At 31.4% G+C, this 20114-nt stretch overlaps 1 protein-coding gene across 1 annotated transcript in view; it reads left to right on the top strand.

Annotated features, from left to right (window-relative positions):
- The window catches only part of LOC129753454 (neuropeptides capa receptor-like), a 244857-nt gene that overhangs the window by 75491 nt on the left and 149252 nt on the right, over positions 1 to 20114 (top strand). Inside the window, 1 exon segment of the mRNA XM_055749275.1 lies at positions 17258 to 17985. The gene's annotated coding sequence lies outside the window, so the exon portion shown is untranslated.

Below are 20114 nucleotides of genomic sequence, written 5' to 3'. Positions count from 1 at the left end.
AAAGAAAACAAACTTTGAAATTTTAAGATTTTGTTTTTTGAGAAAGCAATTTAAAAAAAAATTTTTTTGAGAAAACTATTTAGAAAATACTGCCAAGGCACCAAAAAAGCATTGTTGACGCTAGAGTTGATATTTTTGAAAGCTGTTTGTTGAGGAAAATGTGCACTGATTTACGGCTACGAGTAAGAAAGAAAATGCCTTTCTCAAATGTGGGAAGATGTGGGGGAGGAATATTTTTAACGTTTTTTTTTTCCTTGTTAAAAGATTTATTGCTCAGGAAAGGTTTGCTAGGCGCCCACCGTTAGGTATGAATGATGCTACTCGAATCGATGCTTGCATAACTGAATAAAACTTAAGCTGGAAACAGCTGTTTGAACAAACATGTGGAAGGATGTTTTACCTGACCAGTGGGCGTAAACAAATTCGCACATTTTGAAAATGAATTTCATTGGAAAGGAAGCGAAAAACTGTCACCCAATTCCATAAACCTTTCTGTCATATGGGCATATGCCTAATTTAAAAAAAAATTAGAAATCAGGTAGCAGATTTTGGAGCAGCTGTATTTTTTGAGATTCAGATGTTAAATTATAGTACATACTAGGTTGAAATTTTATTAATTTTAAAACATTTTTTTAGCAACGCTGTTGATTGTTACTAAGTCTTTCAAATAGAATATTTCCAATCAAAAGTTTACTGTCTTAAGGACCGTGATTTATTCTAGCATTAGCTAAAAAAGCATTAACTTTATATATTTTTGAAATTAAAAATGAAGTGAATTTCATTGACAAAACATGTTCCGTCATATCAAGATGGGTAGTTTTTTCAAAAGTTTTTGAAAAACAATCAATTTACATAACAAAATAATGCATTGCCTAACTTCTGACATAAAATTTTCTTGTAATTTAGTCAGAATTCCAAGTCAGAAACATCTCAAACGTAATTTAAATTGAAAAAAACCAGAAACATTCTGAAAATCTGTACTCTTTTTAGAAATTCAACAATAAGTTATTAAGGACACAAATTTTATGACGAGTTTAGTGATGCATGTAAGTTCTTTTAAAATATCTTTGTTTTTTCTTTGAAACTTACAAGGGTATTTAGGCAAAATGTAAAATAGTTACAAATTAAAAATAGTTACACAAAGATTTTTTTTATACGGTATGAATTCCGCCTATCAGACATGGAACATATTTTCTTTCAGAAACCGTATAGATTCGTGAAAATCGAGTAAAAGAATCGGTCTAATGACAAAAACCGTTTAAAATAAAGTCGTGTTTCAAATATGGAGCAAAACCAATCCGTGTAGAAAAAATGCAACACGTTGCAAAAAGTAGATTTTTAGTACTTTTTGAAAGCTGAAAAAATAAAATTTTGTAACGAATTGCATACAAATTTTTGCAATACCACAAAAAACCCTTCAGAATCAAGTTTTTAAAGCAGAAGAAATGGATTCTAGGTTTTTCCTTCTAAATCAAAGCAGTGTTGAAAAAAAGCACTTTTCAACACTGTTTCGAAAACTGAATTGAAAAGAACTACTTTTCGACACTGTTTTTTGGTAGGAAAATCAGGCCTTTTTAAGCTTAACGAGCAACAAACATTTTAGTGCATATTAAATGATCCAGAAGAATCGGGAAGCTTTGAATAAAATATTTATAAATTTATCGTGATTGTCAATTCTTAAGCATCATTTGGCCTAAAAGAAATATCCATTCTAAAACTTAAATTAAGAACCAGGCCCTTGCGAAAGGCCCGTCCATGGGGAGTTCTCGAATTCCAATTTTAGTTAAACTCAATGACAATACCAAAAACACATAAGGCGGCATCCATGAATTACGTAACGCAAAAAATGCACTTTTTTGAACCCCTCCCCCCCCCCGTATGTCACAAATCGTAACGCTTCGACATACCCTCTATTTTTTTTTTTTTTTCCTTTTTTCTCAGGGATTTTAAACCAAGTAGGTTTATTCATCCCGAAAACATACCCTCTATGAAATTACGTAACGCTGACAATTACCCCCCCCCCCCCCCCATTTTCTCATGATTTTAAACACTGATTGTCGAAGGTAAAAATATATAATATATTTTTTTTAACGTTCTTTAAAACAGAATTATTATCCAAATCCAAATCGCTTCTTAGTACTCATTGATGATAACTCTTTGATAAAATAAATTAATTGTCTTGTTACGAGTTGATCTGTGCTTGTTAACTGGTGATCAACCTTGTTTACTTTATTTTGTTCAAGCAGCATAAATTGTAATTCAAAATATACTCTACTTAGTAATATTCGTCGGAATAATCAAAATTGCTCATCGGAATAATCAAAATCAATTGAGAAAAAATAGTAAAATTTCCGTCTAAAGATTGGATTGTGTTCTTGGGGGTAAATGTACCTAGTATTCTGTTTTCCAACGGTTATTTCACGGATATCCAATACACTTTTAGTCTATCTTAGAATCTTTAATTAGGAATGGTTATAAACCAGCTTCAATCTTGTTAGAGCTTACAAATTTGAAGCTGATTTTGATTTGCTTATCATTCAGCAAAAGTAGCATGATATTAAAAAAGCTGCGATTAAACTGAAATTTTTTAGGAAAAAAATCGTTACGTAACGATGAGCATACCTCCCCCCCTCACCTATGTCACAATTTGTAACGCTAGAGCTTACTCCCTCCCCCCTAGAAGCGTTACGTGATTTATGGATCACCCCTAACAGCCCAAGAACTCGACAAAAATAATAAATTTTACTGATACGAACCAAAACAAATCAGAATTAATGTTTCAAACCATTTTTATTTCCGGTAAGTCATTGATAAATTGTTCAAAATGATGTTCATTATTCTGAACTAGAAATTTTATTAAATATTAATTGTTAGCAGTCAAGCTTAAAAATTTGAAATCAATACTTCCGAATCATCAGAAATCGAATCCTAATTAACATTGAGACTAGAACCATAATTTAAAGCTTCGATCATAATAATCAGTGCACAGGAATGGAATGCATAAAATATATTTATACCAAAAAATATCAAGCATAGTTTCGAAATTGTTTGGCAAAATGATAATAATTGTTAATTATAAACCATCTTAATCAACATTTCTTTTATTTATTAAAATTGAAGAAATGATTGAAAATTTTTGCAATAAATTCCTATTTAAAAAAAATTAATCGTGATTTGAAATTGTAATTCTCAATTGGGAAAATAGATTCAATTTTTAACTTCAGAGAATTTTTCAAACACATAGATAATAATTGAATTTCATTTTATAAAATAATAAATTGATTGAATTTTTGTGCTAGTAATCAAAGATAGAGAAAATTTGATAAAAAGAATAAAATATCTTATTTTGAATGCTCATTTTTTTTTTTCATTTTTAAATTATTCATTTTATCAAAATAAAAGGCTAAAATAGTTCATTTATGAAGTTCACAAGATTTAAAAATAAGTAAGTGCAGTTAATAAGGCTGAAACAAATATTAATTTCTTCTTTTGTCAACTCCCCACTCCCCCCCACCCAAGCAAACATAAAATTGCATTAAAATGATAACTCAAGTTATTAAAAACGTTACTGCGAATCGTAATTCCAACTAACGCAAGTAAAAGGTCGTAAAAGTCGTTACTCGAAGTCGCATCAAATGGTTTAAATCGGATATGGTAAAAAGTCCGCCATGTTGCAGATTTTGAAGACGATCCTTTGCTTTCTCCGCGTGGGTCAAGTGAGAGAACAGCTTTGTTGTTCTCTCAGCGCCTAGCAGTGCAACGATATTGCTAAAAACTAGATGGTTTTTTTTTTGCAAGAATTGCCCAATGACAGAAGCAGCAAATATTGTCGCTGGCAACGGTTCGCATGCATTGAGAGAAAAAAACTTGTGCTCTCTTGCATTTTTTCAGTATGTATGAATATGGTGTCGAATATCGTCCAAATCGTAAACTCTTATCGTTTAAGCCAGAAGTTGAAAATATTACGTATATTGCCTCCACTTTGGTGGGTGAATGCTGTTTTTTCGAGTTTCATACGATTATTCTATAATGTATATGAGACGTAAAACAAAGTTGTTGAGAAATATATCTACAAAAATGTTTGCTAGGCCCCCTCCCCCCTTCGAAATTTCCAAAAAATCCGAAGGGGGAATTAATAAATATTAAAGTATTTTATGTAAATTTATAATAAGAAATTCCAAATATCCGAATAATTCCAAGATCAAAAAATCAATTTTTAGATGTTGGAAGTTCTTTCATCTTTTGTATTCTTAATTTTATTGAAATTTTCGATAAAAAAATTTCTTCATTTATAGGTTTTATGCAATGACATTGAATGCAATATTGTTGCATATAAGCTTTATAGCAATTTATACCAATTTATTTGTTTTTTGCATTATTTTTTACTATCCCCCGCTCGCGATGTTCCAACTCCGGGTGACAAAAGAAGGATTTGAAATTTGTTCCGGCCTAATGTCAAGCTATAAACACTGCATCGCAGTCAATTGAAATATTAGGTCCAGGAAAGGAGAAAATGTAGAAATTCTTATTGAAAATATAGATTTAGGGGCTTAAAGAAGATTATGTTTTCAGAACACAATAAATCAGAATTAAAAAACAAAGATAAACCTACAGATTTCAGTACATATATTTGAAAGATAAAACAAAATACAAAGAAAAGATTTTAAACATTCTAGAAGGATTTAGATAAACGTCTTTCCTTAAAAAAAACTTATTTCTAGGATTAAATTTAAAACTCAATGTTGGTGCAAAAATTTTAATGATTTGTTTAAATCAGGGGTTGGGGAACTTGTTGAATCATTATCCCAAAACATTTTTATTTAAGTTGATATTACCCCATGACGAAGAGCAAAAAAAACGTATCCGTAAACAGTAAGCGAGCTCTCAAAGCATATTATTTGAATGCTTCAGGGGGAAATATTCACTTCTACATATGCCGCCTAATCCTTTACTTTCGAAATAATACACTTTTCACTCACAAAATATTCACTGTTACCCCCAAGAATTTCACTTTTACCCCATTTGGGGTAATTTACCCCGGTTTCCCGACCGCTGGTTCGAATCAACAAAACAATTGGAAAAAAGTGATAGTTGAACAAAAAAAAATAATTTGGAAAAATTTTGTAATATTTAAAAGTTTTGTTAAAAAAAAACAAAAATTTGTTAAAAGAATTTTACCTCTTTTCCGTTTTTTCTCGAAATTTAAGAGTTATAAAAAATGTGTATTTGGATTCAGGGCAGCCAAATTATTAACAATAATGTCTTCAATACTTAAACATCAGAAAAAAGTGAATTTTGGATGTGGAGTTGAGCATTTAGGAAAAAAATAAAATTGAGGATGATATGGTTTTCTTGAGTTTTTCAATCAGCTTAAAATGTGTAGTGCAATAAACTATTTTATTTATAAAAAAAAAGTGATTAGTAATGAAGTAATGGATAGGTACTAAGTTTAATTTTTTTGCTTAATCTGTGGACTATCGACACCTGTCAGACAGAGCCGTAGGAAGAACTGCTTCATGGGGGGGATTTGATGACTGATTTATTTATATGATATTTTTGCTCAAACAATGCAAGAACTCATCTAACTCTATCTATTTTCTAAAGCAATCGTTCTTATTCTGAAGACTTTTTCTCAATCTGTTACTAATTTTTAGTTTAAGCAAGAAAAGTACACAGTGCAAAAACTAATTCAATCTCGGTTCCTTAAACCTACTGAATTGAGCAGTTTCAAATAAGTGATTTAGGCATGAACTGATTAGGCACGAACTGATTAAGCATTAACTGAAAAAAAAAACATTTTTTTCGTACTACGTATTTTATTATTCATTTTAAAGTTTTTTTTTTACATAAATAGTTTTTCATAATTAATTTGTGGTAGCTTTAAAAAAAACGTCCAAAAATTGGTTTAAGTTGTTAGTTTAGTTTGTATAATGAAACTTTCAGTTACAAACTTACTTTTATCGATGGTTTAAATTTTTGTATTTGCTGAAGAATCTGAGAGCTTTGAGTTAATTGATTTTGACAAAAATAAGTTTTTTTTTAAGAAATCCTTAAATTTATATGGAAAAAAGTTTATTCTAAGCTTATATCAAGTAACATGATGGGATGAGATTACTTCAAGTCCAATCGAGTTACAGTCTTCAGGTGAAATATTTGTCTCAACTTAGGCTTTAATATAATCAACCATAAAAAATAATCGACTAGTGATGAAAAAAAGTTATTGATGAAAAACCAGTATTTTTCGTTCCTCCCGGGCAAAATACCTTAAAATTTTATTCACGTTTGAGACTCAAGCAACCCCCCCTTTGGTCAGATCTTCCTGAAATTTGGCATGTGACCTTTTGGTAAGCTAATAAATAATTTTATTTTGAAGCGAGTGAGATTTATCATGTTTCATTCTTCCTATACTATGATAAGCGTACTGCGGTTCGTTAAATTATTAAAAACTACAAAAAATACTGTTATGGGAAAGTAGCCATAACTTCTTCAATTTTCAACCGATTTTGATAAATAACCACTTGAATTTTTGTTTTCAGTTGACATTTAAGCACAAAAGAAAATCAGATTTTTGAAATGTTACCATCGTGTCTAAAACTTTCGCTGAAACAAAATTTTCTCTAAAAAAATGCGTTTTTGATAATTTTTTCTATCATAAAGTCACTTATATCAACAATACTGTTGATCATACGCAAAAACAAAGTTGAGATGATCGATAGAAAATTTAATCGCCTTCAATATGCAAAAGAGGGATTTCAAATTACTGTCATGCTGTCCGAGATATTTTAATTTAAGTACAAGAACTTTTTTTATTTTTCCAAAATTTCATATTTGGAGCATAACTCAAAAACGGTTCTACTGAGATTTTTTGAATTTCATTTTTGGATTCAGCGCCCGATTTTACATTTAAAACGACTTTCAGTTTACTAAGTTCAAAAATGCTGTAAACTGTTGAATTTGTCACTGAACATGTTGTATTATAAATATATGTATAAAGGTATTATTTTAAACTTCAGAACTTTTTTGCCTTCTATGTTAATAACTGAACGAATTTTTATATAGAAAAGGGTTTTATCTTTTACTTTGATCACTGGCAGTCTTGAAAAAAAAGTAGTTTCTTCTTTTTATCAAATAAAATTCAGCAATCAACTGTTGAAGTTCAAAATGTTTTTAAACTAATCGGGAATTCGCATTTCTAATCGTGATAATTTTTTTCCGAATTTAAGATACTACAGTGGATTTTTAATCAATCCTTCCATTGAAAATGAAGAAAAGAAATGTGTAAAATAATATGAATAATAAATAACAATCATTATAATTTTTCCAACAATTTTTATCATGGTTAATTTTTCACTTTTTAAATTCTGGTATTATATTTTATGTATTCTTTATCTGTGCAAAAATTCTTATGGCCGAAGCATTATTCGAAATTTAGATTTGCATTCTTTTTCTGGTGTTTCAGAAATATCGATTTCAAATAAGGTATCTAGACTGCTTAGAATTTATTTTCAAACAAATTTGTAGTTCAGAATAAGGATTTATTGTTTGATTTGTGTGATAATAAGTAAAAAGATGGTTTAGAAATCAATTTACTTATTTCTTGTGCATTTTTGGTATTGTTATTATTTTCGCCTAAATTTTGATTTCGAAAACCCCCTCCCCCCCCCCCCCCTCCCCCATGGACGGGTCCTTCGCACGAGCCTGCTTAGTGTTTTCATAAAATGCGGCATACTTTTCGACTATGTACAAATTATCTTGTATCCGAATGCTCCTTCCCCTTCTAAAAGTATTTATATTAAACCGTATTGAACATCCCTTCTATTTATTTTTTTCAGGAGTGGCTCCTTCAACCTTCAAGTAATGTAGAGACTCAAGAAAATCTATAAGCATAGCATAGCATAGGGTGACTACACACATCTTGCATTGGCTGATACACGAGGTATAACTTATGATCAATCTCGACACGAGATGCCAAAACAAGTATCTGGGTTCAATACTCGTTTCAAGTGCTATTATTGAGTATTAGTGTGGTACCACAATGCACACCGTGGCAAGTCAATGTAATCATAGAAGGGATGGTCTGAAACAGCAAAATAAACTTTTCAGGTGCAGAGAACTCATACGATCCTACATACAGTGGATGCTGTTTTCAGACAGGAGAGGGGAAGGTTTTTTTATGTTTACGGGAAATCCTACTTGGCAAATAGGATTGATGAAAAATAATGTTATCTATATATATATAAAAAGCAATTATCTGTATGTTTGTTTGTTTGTTTGTTTGTTTGTCCTCTATAGACTCAGCCGTCTTAAGAGCTAGAGATCTGAAATTTGGCATGGATGCTCATTAGGACCAGGAATAATGAAAAATGATTTTAGATTTTTGGACGACCCCTTCTGGAGGGGGTCGTCCATACAAGACAAATATTGTTTTCACGTTATTGACGTTATTTTCCGTCGGATTGTGATGAAAATTTGCACATCAGTGTTTTGAGAGACGAGCAATCGATTACAGTTATCAAATTTAGGGTTTGGGGTCGGCAAAAAGGGGCGTCCATATCCACTGATTAATGTTTTTGCGATATTGGCTTTATTTTACATTGGATTGTGATGAAAATTTACACATGAGTGTTTCGAGAGACGAGCAATCGATTACAGTTATAAAATTTAGGGTCAGGGATCGTCCATATTGACTAATTAATGTTTTTGCGATATTGGCGTTATTCTACACCGGATTGTGATGAAAATTTGCACATGAGTGTTTTGAGAGACGAGCAATCGATTACAGTTATCAAATTTAGGGTCAGGAATTGGCCAAAGGGGTCGTCCATATTCACTGATTAATGTTTTTACAATATTGGTGTTATTTTACACCGGATTGTGATGAAAATTTGCACATGAGTGTTTTGAAAGACGAGCAATCGATTTCAAGTTTCGAATTGCGGATCAGAAGTCGGCTGAAGGAGTCGTCCATACCCAACTTTAATGTTTTTGCGATTTTGACGTTATTCTACATTGGATTGAGATGAAAATTTCCGCATAGGAGTTTTGAGGGACGCTCTTTTGCTTTCAGGTTTCAAATCTTGACTCAGGGGTCGGCAAAAGGGGTTATTATCTGTTCACAGTTTTTACGATATTCTCTTGATTGAGCATAGAATTGTAATGAAAATTGGCACATGGGAGTTCAACAGAAAAGATATTTGATTTCAGGTGTCAAGTTTTGAATCGTGGTCAAAAAAGGCTGTCCGTGTTGGTTGCTCACTGTTTTCGCGATATTGTCGTGATCATGCATCGGATTGAGATGAAAATGTTCAGATGAGGGTTATAAACTATGAGCAATTGACTCCAGGTAGCATGTTCCGTGCCAAGGGTCGGCGAAAGGGGCGTCTATATTCACTGATCACTGTTTTCAAGTTTCTGACGTTATTTTACATATAATTTGAAAAGAAAAAATGGCACAAGGGAGTTTTGAGGAACGTAAAATTGGTTTCAATTATCGAATTTCGGGCCATGGGAAAGAAAAAGAGGGTTTCATTGAAAGTTCAGTGTTTTGTGCAATAATTTTGTTGGAGGCAGTTAATTGATACCAATTTAAGTATGAAGGTCAAGCAAAAGAGTCGTGCACACATACAAATAGTACATGTTTCTGCCATAATGTCTAGATTTTGCAACCGATCGATAAGAAAACACTCTCACATGAATTTTAATAAAAAGCCAATCAACCGTTTATTTCGAATTTCAAGTAACAGTAATAGTAGCGACTTTGAACACTGTTGAATTTTTTCCCCAAAATTGTCGAAAGAATGTTTCGAATTCATTTTCTAAACTCATTTTGACGTACCAATGATTTAAAGCGAAACGAAGTTCGTACGGGATCAGCTAGTGATTTATAAAAAAAATACAAAAATAAACAACTAAATACAAAAACAATGGAACGAGCTCACCAATTTTGTGATGTATCCAGCTGAGTTCATGGAGGCCTTTTAAAGATATGGAACCAACTGACCACCTTTCGAAAAACTAAGGCTAATCCATGCACATTAAATAACATTGTATTTCTACAAATTTTCACATTTAAAAAAAAATCGGTTCAATTTTCCTTGACCGAAAGAAAATTGACATGAGAAAAAAATAATACGACCGCACTCCACCAAGAGACTCAAGAAAATCTATAAGCTTAGATATCATTAAAAATAGTTCGCTTTTTAATAATGATGAAATTTCATTAAAAAGAACGAATATTTTTATTATAAATATTTTAACGAACAGCTGGTCAGCTGATAAAAAAAAATGTGTTAATGTAAAACAACTTAAACCTGAATTATGATTACATAGTATTTTTTACTATTTTAATGCATGAATTGTTCAATTCAAAATATTATAACAAAAAAAGGCAATTAAACTATTTTTAAAAAAAAGTTTTGGACCAAATTTAATATAACATGTTTTTTGAACAGAAAGTCAAATAGTTTTGAAGTATTCTACGAAATTTTAATTGAAAAAAAAAACCTTTTTAAAAAATTTTACAGTAATATCATAAATACTTGTAATAATATCTTTTTAAATGTATTTCAATTGTAGAATTTAGTCACTGATCTCTGAAATAAGCATATCTAGGCCAAATATTATTGTTTGATTGAATGGTGATTAATAAACAAATTAATAAACATGTTTTATTTTATATAGGTTTGTTGGTTCATCAGTTATCAATAATTGATTTCACTCAAATCTGATTCATTTATAAAATTATAAACGCTATATCATCAAAACTGGCTCTGATAGACCAAATCTGACAATAAATTTTAGCTGAGGATGTCAGCGTTTTTTCAAATCAACATTTTTTTAATCAAATTTACTGAATTTTATAGTGCTACAATCAATTTTTTTTTACAAATGCTTGTTTTTTTTATTTCAATTTTGATTTTTTATTTAGAAAACACAATTTTTTTCGAAGCCTTTAACTTCAGACTATTATTGTTTTGTCCATTCCAGGATAAAATATTGATGGCGAAAAAAATCCGAGCTTAAAATTTTAAACTATTAAACTTGTGCTTGAAAATTTTAAAAGTTTCACTTATTTTTATTATTTTAAATCTTTTTTTTAAAAATCGATCTTATTTTTTAAATGTATGAAAGTTCAGTTTCTTATTGATTGTTCGAGAAACTAAATTTCCCAAGCTGTACTTAGTCAAAGGTTTTAATGATGAATTGAAAATGTTTTATTTTGAATATATAAAGTTATTTTTGTGAACTCTACATAAACTATTTAAGTCTTTAATTTTGATTATTGGAAGAATTTGAGTATGGTTTTATCTCTGACTTTGATTTTTTAAATCAAATTAAATTCCATCGTCAACCATATCTTTTGAATAAATTTTCTAAAGTTCAAAAGTTAAATTATGATTAATTTGTAATCATAACAGTACATTTTATTATTTTATCCAGGTTTTTGTGATAATCATAAGTAGGGCAATGATCTCAAAAATGAATTTCCCTATTAATTGTGCATTTTTTGGTATTATTTTATTTCTAGCTGAGTTTGAAACGGGTTCCTCGCACGTACGTGATCGAATATTTTTTTAGTGTTTAATTTAGGTTTGTGGATTGTTGACATAAAATGTAGTGCAAACACGTTGGTAAATATATCGTTCAAACTTATATTTTTTTTAATGTTCAGTACATCTCTGGTGATTATAAATAGTTAAATTTCGATTTCCTTAAATTTCTCAACATAATATAAAAACTCGTTGCTTAGAATCAGGAATGTATCAGTTTCCTCCAATATCTACAAAGATTGTTTCGACTGTAAAAAAAATCTAAAAAAAGTGACAGGAGGTGGGAAAATTTATCTGTTTGAAATTTTCGATACAAAGCTTGTAGCAGTCTATCGTGATCTAGACCAAGAAACTTATGTTTTCACCAATAAAATTATTAATAAATAATTGTATCTTCATAATGTTATTTTAAATATACCTTTATAAAGATACAATTTCAACTCATACGCTCATTATAAACTGTGCAATGCGCATTTGCTTTTTTTAATTAATCCAAGAGGGAGTATGAAGCTTCATTGAAGATGAAGCTTTCAAATGAAAAAATATTACCGAACTACGAAGTATTAGGCAGAATTGTTATTTGAAGAATTTTCAATTCTCCATGATCGGTAAATGTGAGCAAGTTAATGTCTAGATCCTAATCCCTTTGATATTAAGATTATTAGAAAATATATAGTGCCACTAACTTTTTTGAACATGAATTCATCAACTGCGGGTTTTTAATGGGTTTTACTACCGTTGATATTCAGTAACAACATAATGGAACATCCATTAACTATGAAACATTTTTCGATAACCAATCGAAATATTGATGTTTTAAACTAAGGTTGCCAGGCTGCTCGGTTTTATTCGGGTATGCCCGGATATTTAATACAAAACTTGGGAACAGTCCGGACCGGCCCGGTTGCCCATTGGAAAGTTCCCGGATTTTGCCGTATCAATTCATTTTATATGCAAATCAAACAAAAAAAAACAAATTGTAAAAAGTTGTAGAAATTTTTTAATTAATGCCCCCCAAAACGAAATTTTTTGAGCAAGTTTTATAAAAATAATAATGCAAGGTTTTTTAGGTGCCTAAAATACGATTTAAGATCTGTCGATGAGTGTTGGATGACATTTTTTTTTCCAATTTTTATCTTATTTTTTGTGGAATTTCTGGGTTTCGACAAAATTTGGCTAGATATTTGTTCGTCAATTTTAAAATCAAATGCCCATATTTTGCCAGGTTTTTACTTAAAATTGCCCGGATTTGTTCGGCCTCGAATACGTGCTGAAAAAATTCTCTCAACCATATTTTAACCCCTTCATGATTTTTTATAAATTCCTCTCAAAAATCAATTCAAACAGCTGGAAAAGAAATGTTCATCATGAAAAAACTGAGTTTTACTTGTTTCATTTATGAACTGTTACAAATTTTACTACCTGATACAAATGATAAGACATTATTTTCTTCAGGAAAGAGTGGGCCGTTTGTTTCATCTCTTTTTTTTGTAAAATAATTCGAAATCTCATGTATGAGTTCATTTATCAAACTCTCAACCAGGCGCGGTCCTATGGGGGGGGTGATCGGGGTGATCACCCCCCCCAAGCGGCAAAAATTCGTTACAAAATACCAGCAAAAGCTCGAATTTCTATAAAAAGTTGGAACTTTTCTTAGTAGATGTGCTTTCCAATTTTAAAAATTTTCCACTCCGTGGGGGTGTTTATTCAACAAAAAAGTTAATTTATCACCTCAAAGGCTCAATATTGAAAAAAGTCGGTCCACCAAACTCAAGCAGCTGTAACTTTGGATTCCCTGGACTGAATTATACCAAATAACTTTTGTTGAAGTTACTCAACAAAGGTGTGTTGTTGAGTATTGATTTGGAATTTGCTATTAATAAAATGTAGGGACAACTTTTTTTTTTTTAAATTGTCAATTATTTCCCTCATATGCCTCAATTAACACGAGCAAATCGCAACCAATTTTAGTATTTGCTTCAAATTCAGAGCTTCTGAATTCTTGATTTTGTTTTGAATTTTGATGAAATGAAAAATTTGGAAAAGTCATATAGGGGGGTGAAAATGTTTATAACACTGAAATACTTGAAATATTTGTTCTGCTTTCATCATACATTTATTGCCTTCAGTTGCAAAATAAATAATCAGGTTCTGAATCACAGTAAAGATTCTCTTTCGCGAGAATTTTTCACCTTCAATTAATCCACCATTCAAATATGAATTATAAACTTAAAATAAATAGCCTACATTTTGAAATTCAAAAACAACACTTTCAATTTTAGATCTGATTTTATTTAAGTCTGTTTGAAATGTATCACATCAAACATTCATATTATGGATGACTGTGAAAAAAATACAAGTACTGCCAAACAGAAATCGAATATAAAATATTCATAGCAAGAGTTTAAATTTAAAAAAATCCTCTCAAGAGATTTCAGCAACAATAAATTGAAGAAAGAGATTACGTTTTTTGACTTTTGCGTTTCCTACGAGCTTTTAGCGCCAAAAAGGAACAAAAAAGTATTTATATCAGCTTTTTCAGGAATTGGTGTTGGAGATAGAGATTCAAATTCATCTCTAGAACCCAAAATCTGCATTCAAAACTATAACACCAGAAAACGAAATTCACATATTCCGAAGTGCAAAGAATTTGAAAACTGATTTCAACTTATTTAGGAGCTCTAAATGCAAATTTGTATTATTTTATCAGCTCTTTTTCCGGTATAAATTTTGAAAATACAAGGCTCATTGGAGAAACTTGTGCACTTTTTAGCAAAAGTGTAAAATATCAAAAAACAATTAGAAAAAAAGGTATTAACTTAATGATCAATTTTTATAAAGACTGTGAGTAATTTACCATGAGAAAACAATTATAGAAGTAATTATCTTTCCTCATTTTGTAAAATACGAAGATTATCTAGACGAAATCTGTATTGTTTTTTTTTCCGGAAATTTGTTACTTTTTAGCATTCTTCCCTCTGACCTGCATCGTTGAATGAATAAAGAATAATGAAAAGATTGTACATATTTTATTAATTTTCATTGATCGATTTCCCTCTGAACTGCTAAGTTTTAAAATTACTCAATGCCAGAAAATAAGAAGGGAAAAAAACAGACAAAAGATCGAGTTTGAGACGCCAAAAGCTTCCAAAATCAGTTTGCCACGGTTTAATTTTTTCCTTGTGAATTAAAACTATCCCTTTATCATTCCACTATTTTTTCGGCAAAAGGCATTCTATCATGCAAAACAGTCAGAAGATCTTTGAGTGATTTTTAACCAACACTCCTGGATTTCTAGATCTACAGCAATTATGTCACCGATACTGCTTTTAGCTCATCTACACAATAAAATTGAAATTTTAATTTAAAATTTAGCTTTAGGTTTGATATCCTTATTGATATCCTTAATCTGAAAGCTTGGCTATTTCAATTGCAAATGATTGAGATTTTTCACTAAAGAAAAGTATTAACATATTTAAATTTCCTATCGACTGGTCCGGTAATGTTGAAAAAGTTTCTCGGCGATTTCAGTCTCAAAAAAATCATAAAACGATCAATACTGATGTTATGAAATCGCTTGGTACATCTTTGTACCTGAAAATGATCACATTTTCATATGTGATGAAAGAAATTAGAGAAACATGAACTATCAAAGAACGAAAGAACATAAGCCGTAAATATCATGAAAATTTCGAAAAAGATACAAACGGCTCACCGACAGGACTTGAACCTGTAATCTCCGCTTCGGTACAATGGCGCGTTAGCCAATTCCACCACGGTGAACGTGATGGAAACCGGCGAACACGAGCAATCGAGCTCTGCCGATCAACTGCTGGACCTTCTATCGAAACACCTAAAATCCCGAGTCGATGGGTGGGGTTAGAGAAACAAGAGAAATCAATAGAGGGAAAAGATCACATGCGGGATATACATGGTGTTTTCGATAGAAGGTCCAGCCAGAGATGCCAATGTGCCTGATTTTTTCAGGCGTTGCCTGATTTTTCGAGGCTCTGCCTGACAACCTGATAAGCCATTGATTTTCCCTGATTTTTGAAAATATGCCTGATTTTGCCTGATTTTTGCGAATGTCATGAAAAAATGGGTAGTAAGAAAACTGGAGTAGGTACTATAGCTGGAGTGAAAAAAGTGAAAATGTGGCTGAATCAAAGCAATCGAAAGATTCCCGTTAATTCTTATTGAAAAAGAGAATGGAAGGGATTGCTTTGATGCAGCAGAATTATTCAACTAAGTAGGCTGACAACACTTATTGGAGTGAAAAATGTGGAGCGATGACCAAAAAAAAAAAAAAGGTCATCACTTTGAGCGAAATTTTCCGTTACTTTTACGTAGCCTGATTTTGCCTGATTTTTATTTCGCAAGTTCCCTGATTTTTTGAAATAAATGTTGGCAACCCTGGGTCCAGCAGTTGATCGGCAGAGCTCGATTGCTCGTGTTCGCCGGTTCCATCACGTTCACCGTGGTGGAATTGGCTAACGCGCCGTTGTACCGAAGCGGAGATTGCAGGTTCAAGTCCTGTCGGTGAGCCGTTGTATCTTTTTCGAAATTTTCATGATATTTACGGCTTGTGTTTCTTTCGTTCTTTGATAGTTCATGTTTCTCTAATTTCTTTCATCACATATGAAAACATAAAACGATGTTTATTTACTACATCCGACGTTTCGGCATGTTTATTTTGCCTTTATCAAGGAATCTGGCGAGTTGGAAAAAGTTTACGAAAATTTTAAATTAAGTATTAACTTTCAGAATTAACCCTTCATTTCATAATTTTCTTTAAAATCAAAAAATTATTTAACAAATTGGTAATTATGCGAAGGTGAACAAAAATTAATCACTTTTCTTTGAAATTTATTTGAAAACTTTCAATTCAAGAGCAAATCAAATAAATTTCGGTTCCAGTAACTGATTTTGATATGTAATCGGGTTTTTCTATTTAATTTATATTCAAAGTGTTGATTCTATATATTGGGTTTTTAAATTTGAAAATTATAATACCTAGGTATTAAATTTCCAAATCACGATTCAGTAAAATACCCCTATAAAGAATTTAATGCCCGTTAGTTATGTTTGTTAATTTGTCATCGGGCTTATCGGTGAAAAGTAAAATACTTCCGATAAATTATAAAATACCAGATAGCTAATATTTAGAAGCTCAGGAAAAAAAAATGAAGATAACTAGAATTTTTTTTCTACGTGTTCATCTCTGAACAACGTGTGTATTATTTTCATTGAAAAAATTACATTTATAACGAGAAATCTTTTAAAGTGACAACTCTAAAATACCAGATATCTACAAATAAAAAAAATATCAACATTTTTTCGCAGTGGTTATTATAGATTCGCTGGTTGTTTTATAAAGGAATAACCACCCCCAATGCAAGTCCTCTCTTCTCCTTTCGCTCACTCAAAAGATTGTTTTTTTCTCACCAGTTATTAATGTTCCTTTATATTGACTGATTTTTGAAAATTGGAAAATCACCCCCCCCCAAGAGCCGACTCTAGGACCGCCCCTGCTCTCAACCATAGTTGATATACGAAATCAGTCGTTTAATAAATCATCATCAAAACACATACTCTCAAATGTAAACAAAACCCAGAATACAATATGAATATGCTTATCCATTCTCATTTCCTCCAAGTATAGCATACCTAGTAATAACGTTCATTTTGTTTCTCTACCTTTTTTGCAGCTTCCAACTTCCGTTGCTCAACATATTATGCGTTGAGAGAAAACATCATCTTGCAGCAGCTGCAGCTGGGATTTGCGTCTACTGAGTGGCTTAATTTTTTTCTACCCCCAGCAAAGCCAACCTAATCCTTGATGGCTTAAAACTTGAATCCTTTGTAAGTAGAGGAGAGAAGAAAAAACAAGTCCAAACCGGAAGAATGAAAGAAAAGTGTGAAGGTGTATCAAACTTATAAATCATCCTGCAGGTACCCAGAAAGTCCACTTTAGTGAAGGAAGTGCGGCGAAACAAATAAAAAAGTGTCGAGAAAAAAACACCAACTACCTTGTTTGTGAAACGAGAGTCCATCGTCTGGTGTGGTGCTAATTCGTAGATAAATCTATTCCTTTTTTTTTCTCTTTTACCCTCTCGTGTAACTGATCCTGCAACATACCCTCAAAAGGTCTAGGTCGGGAGGTTAATAAAAATGGAAAATCTCTCGGCGCCAAATGAGGGCTGCTCGCATAAGTGTGTTTGTTCTGGGTTTAAGTTTGTTGCGGCTGGGGGCAATCTCGGTGAGAAAATCCGCTTACCGCAACTGAAAATTTGCAACCATCCGACCAGGAGTGGCTCCATAGAGCTGTAAGCGGGCGGGCGCACAAATTTCCGGGGAAAAGGATATCATCTTACTTAAATACACCTGTCTCGACAGCACTGCAGTCGGCTGGCTTGTTGGTGCTTTTGGATAGTGGGTAAGTTGTTTAAAATAAATTTTCTTTGAAAATTACTAAAATATCTTTTAAGTCATTCTAAGTTTATCAATGTTTGAGTGAACGATTTATCAGATATAGACATTTTCACAAAAGTGATTATTTGTTTTCTTCACAGTTTTTTTTTATGGGAAACACAACAAGCGCATCACTTTAAAAGTTCTATATTGATATACAGTTGATTTTTATGTTATCCTCATTTGCTTTCTATCCAGACTTCCAGAATCGTTTGGACAACTGCTCAAGCTTACGAACGGAGATATAGTGCCTTTTTAACCCTTATTTATCCTAATATTCGTAGATAATCCAGAAAACTACTGATTTGGACTAGAAATTTTTGAACAAAAATAGACCTATCTTGAGTGATCTTTTCCGAGGAATAAAATGAAGGCTATTTGAGCCACCGCGACCGTACGCATCGGAAAATGGAGTTATAACTATTCTACCCTCAATTCCCTTTCGATTTCAAATTGTTCAGAAAAAGCATGTTCGGAAAATTTTGAACTAAATAAGACTCACCTTAAGTGTTTTTTTTTCCTTGAAATCGAATGGAGTTACGATTGTTTTTACCCTTATTTCAGCTACATTTTTCAATAAACTGAGAAAAAGCATGTTCGGACTTGAAAACTTTAAATCAAATGAAACAAGAAATGTGTGGTTAATTTTTCGAGAAATGAAACGCAGGCTATACCAGCCACCGCACGTATCGCTTACTGGAGTTATGGCTGTTTAACTCTCAATTTCCCAAAATTTATCAATTAATTTAGAAAAAAGCTTGTTCGCACAGGACAATATTGGAATAAATGTGTACTATCTGGTGTGATTTTTATTTCGAGAAATCGAATAAAGGTTGTTTAAGCCACCACACGCATCGAAAAATGAAGTTACGGATTAAATATTTCAAAAATGTAGGGAAATTGGGAGTAAGTAAGCCAGACCTCCATTTTCGAATGCGTGCGAAGGCTCATATAGCCTTCATTCGATTCTCCGAGAAAAATCGCTCAAGATAAGTCTCATTTGGTTCAAAATTTTCAAATCAGAATGAGCTTTTTCTGAAATATATTAAAAATGTTGGGAAATTGAAGGTAAAACGCCTCTAACTCAATATTCCTTTGCGTGCTGTGACTCAAACAGCCTTCATTCGACTCCTTGGAAAAAAAATTACACAAGATAGGTCTCATTTGATTCAAAATTTTCAAGTTAGAACATGGATTTTCTCAAATAAATGAAACATGTAGGGGAATTGAGTGTAAAACGATCTTTTGATTTGATTCCTCGAAAAAATCACATAAGAGAGAGAGAACATTTTAAAATTAATTATAAAAACTAGCTAGGAATAAATAGCCATAAAAGTATCTGGCAACGCTGTTCATAACTTACGAAAAACAAGGTTTGAAATAAATATTCTCTATGTTTAGTTTCAATCGAAATCAGATGGAAGTTTTAAGTTGAGTTTAGAAAACCAGGACTTATTATTCAACATCATACTGTTTCTTGTTTAAAATAAAAAAAAATTCTAAATACTTTTGAATAAATTCAAAAAATTTGACGAGGATTTTCGTGAAAGTTTATTATTTTTTGAGCATCAAAAAATATTAAAGCTTCGATTACTCTGACATTTTTGCTGTCGGAATGTAGTAGAAAAGTTTACTATCAGATTTCTAGAAAAAGCTATGGTTCTACAAAGATAAAATAGTTAAGTATATTTACTCGTTTTCTAAATTAGGAAATAGAGGAAATACGTTGTAACAACTTACGATGATCGAAGTAAATCAATAACATACTCAAAAAATTCTTAAAAATTGAAAACTTTATTTTACAACTTTTATCAGAACTAAGCAAAATAACTTCTTTTATCCATAATTTGAAGGTGTTTTCGAGCGAACTCTGCACAATAAAACAAACATTCAATATTTATCTATTTCTTTTTTTAATAATTTTGTCCAAAGCACAAATGAAGTTCTTTCATGGCTATTTCTTGTTTATTTGAATTGTAATACTTTGTATATCCTTGCCAAGATAACAGCTTTAAAATTGGTTTTTTTCAATTTTTTGGTATTATTCCTATTTGAACAAGTTACAATTAAATAAAGCCTTAAAATGAAAAAAAT

This window comes from Uranotaenia lowii, chromosome 3 (genome assembly GCF_029784155.1).
Source record: "Uranotaenia lowii strain MFRU-FL chromosome 3, ASM2978415v1, whole genome shotgun sequence".
In the NCBI taxonomy this organism is placed as follows: Eukaryota; Metazoa; Arthropoda; class Insecta; order Diptera; family Culicidae; genus Uranotaenia; species Uranotaenia lowii.
Note: the sequence above shows the minus strand (reverse complement) of the source record. Positions and strands in the feature narration are given on the sequence as shown.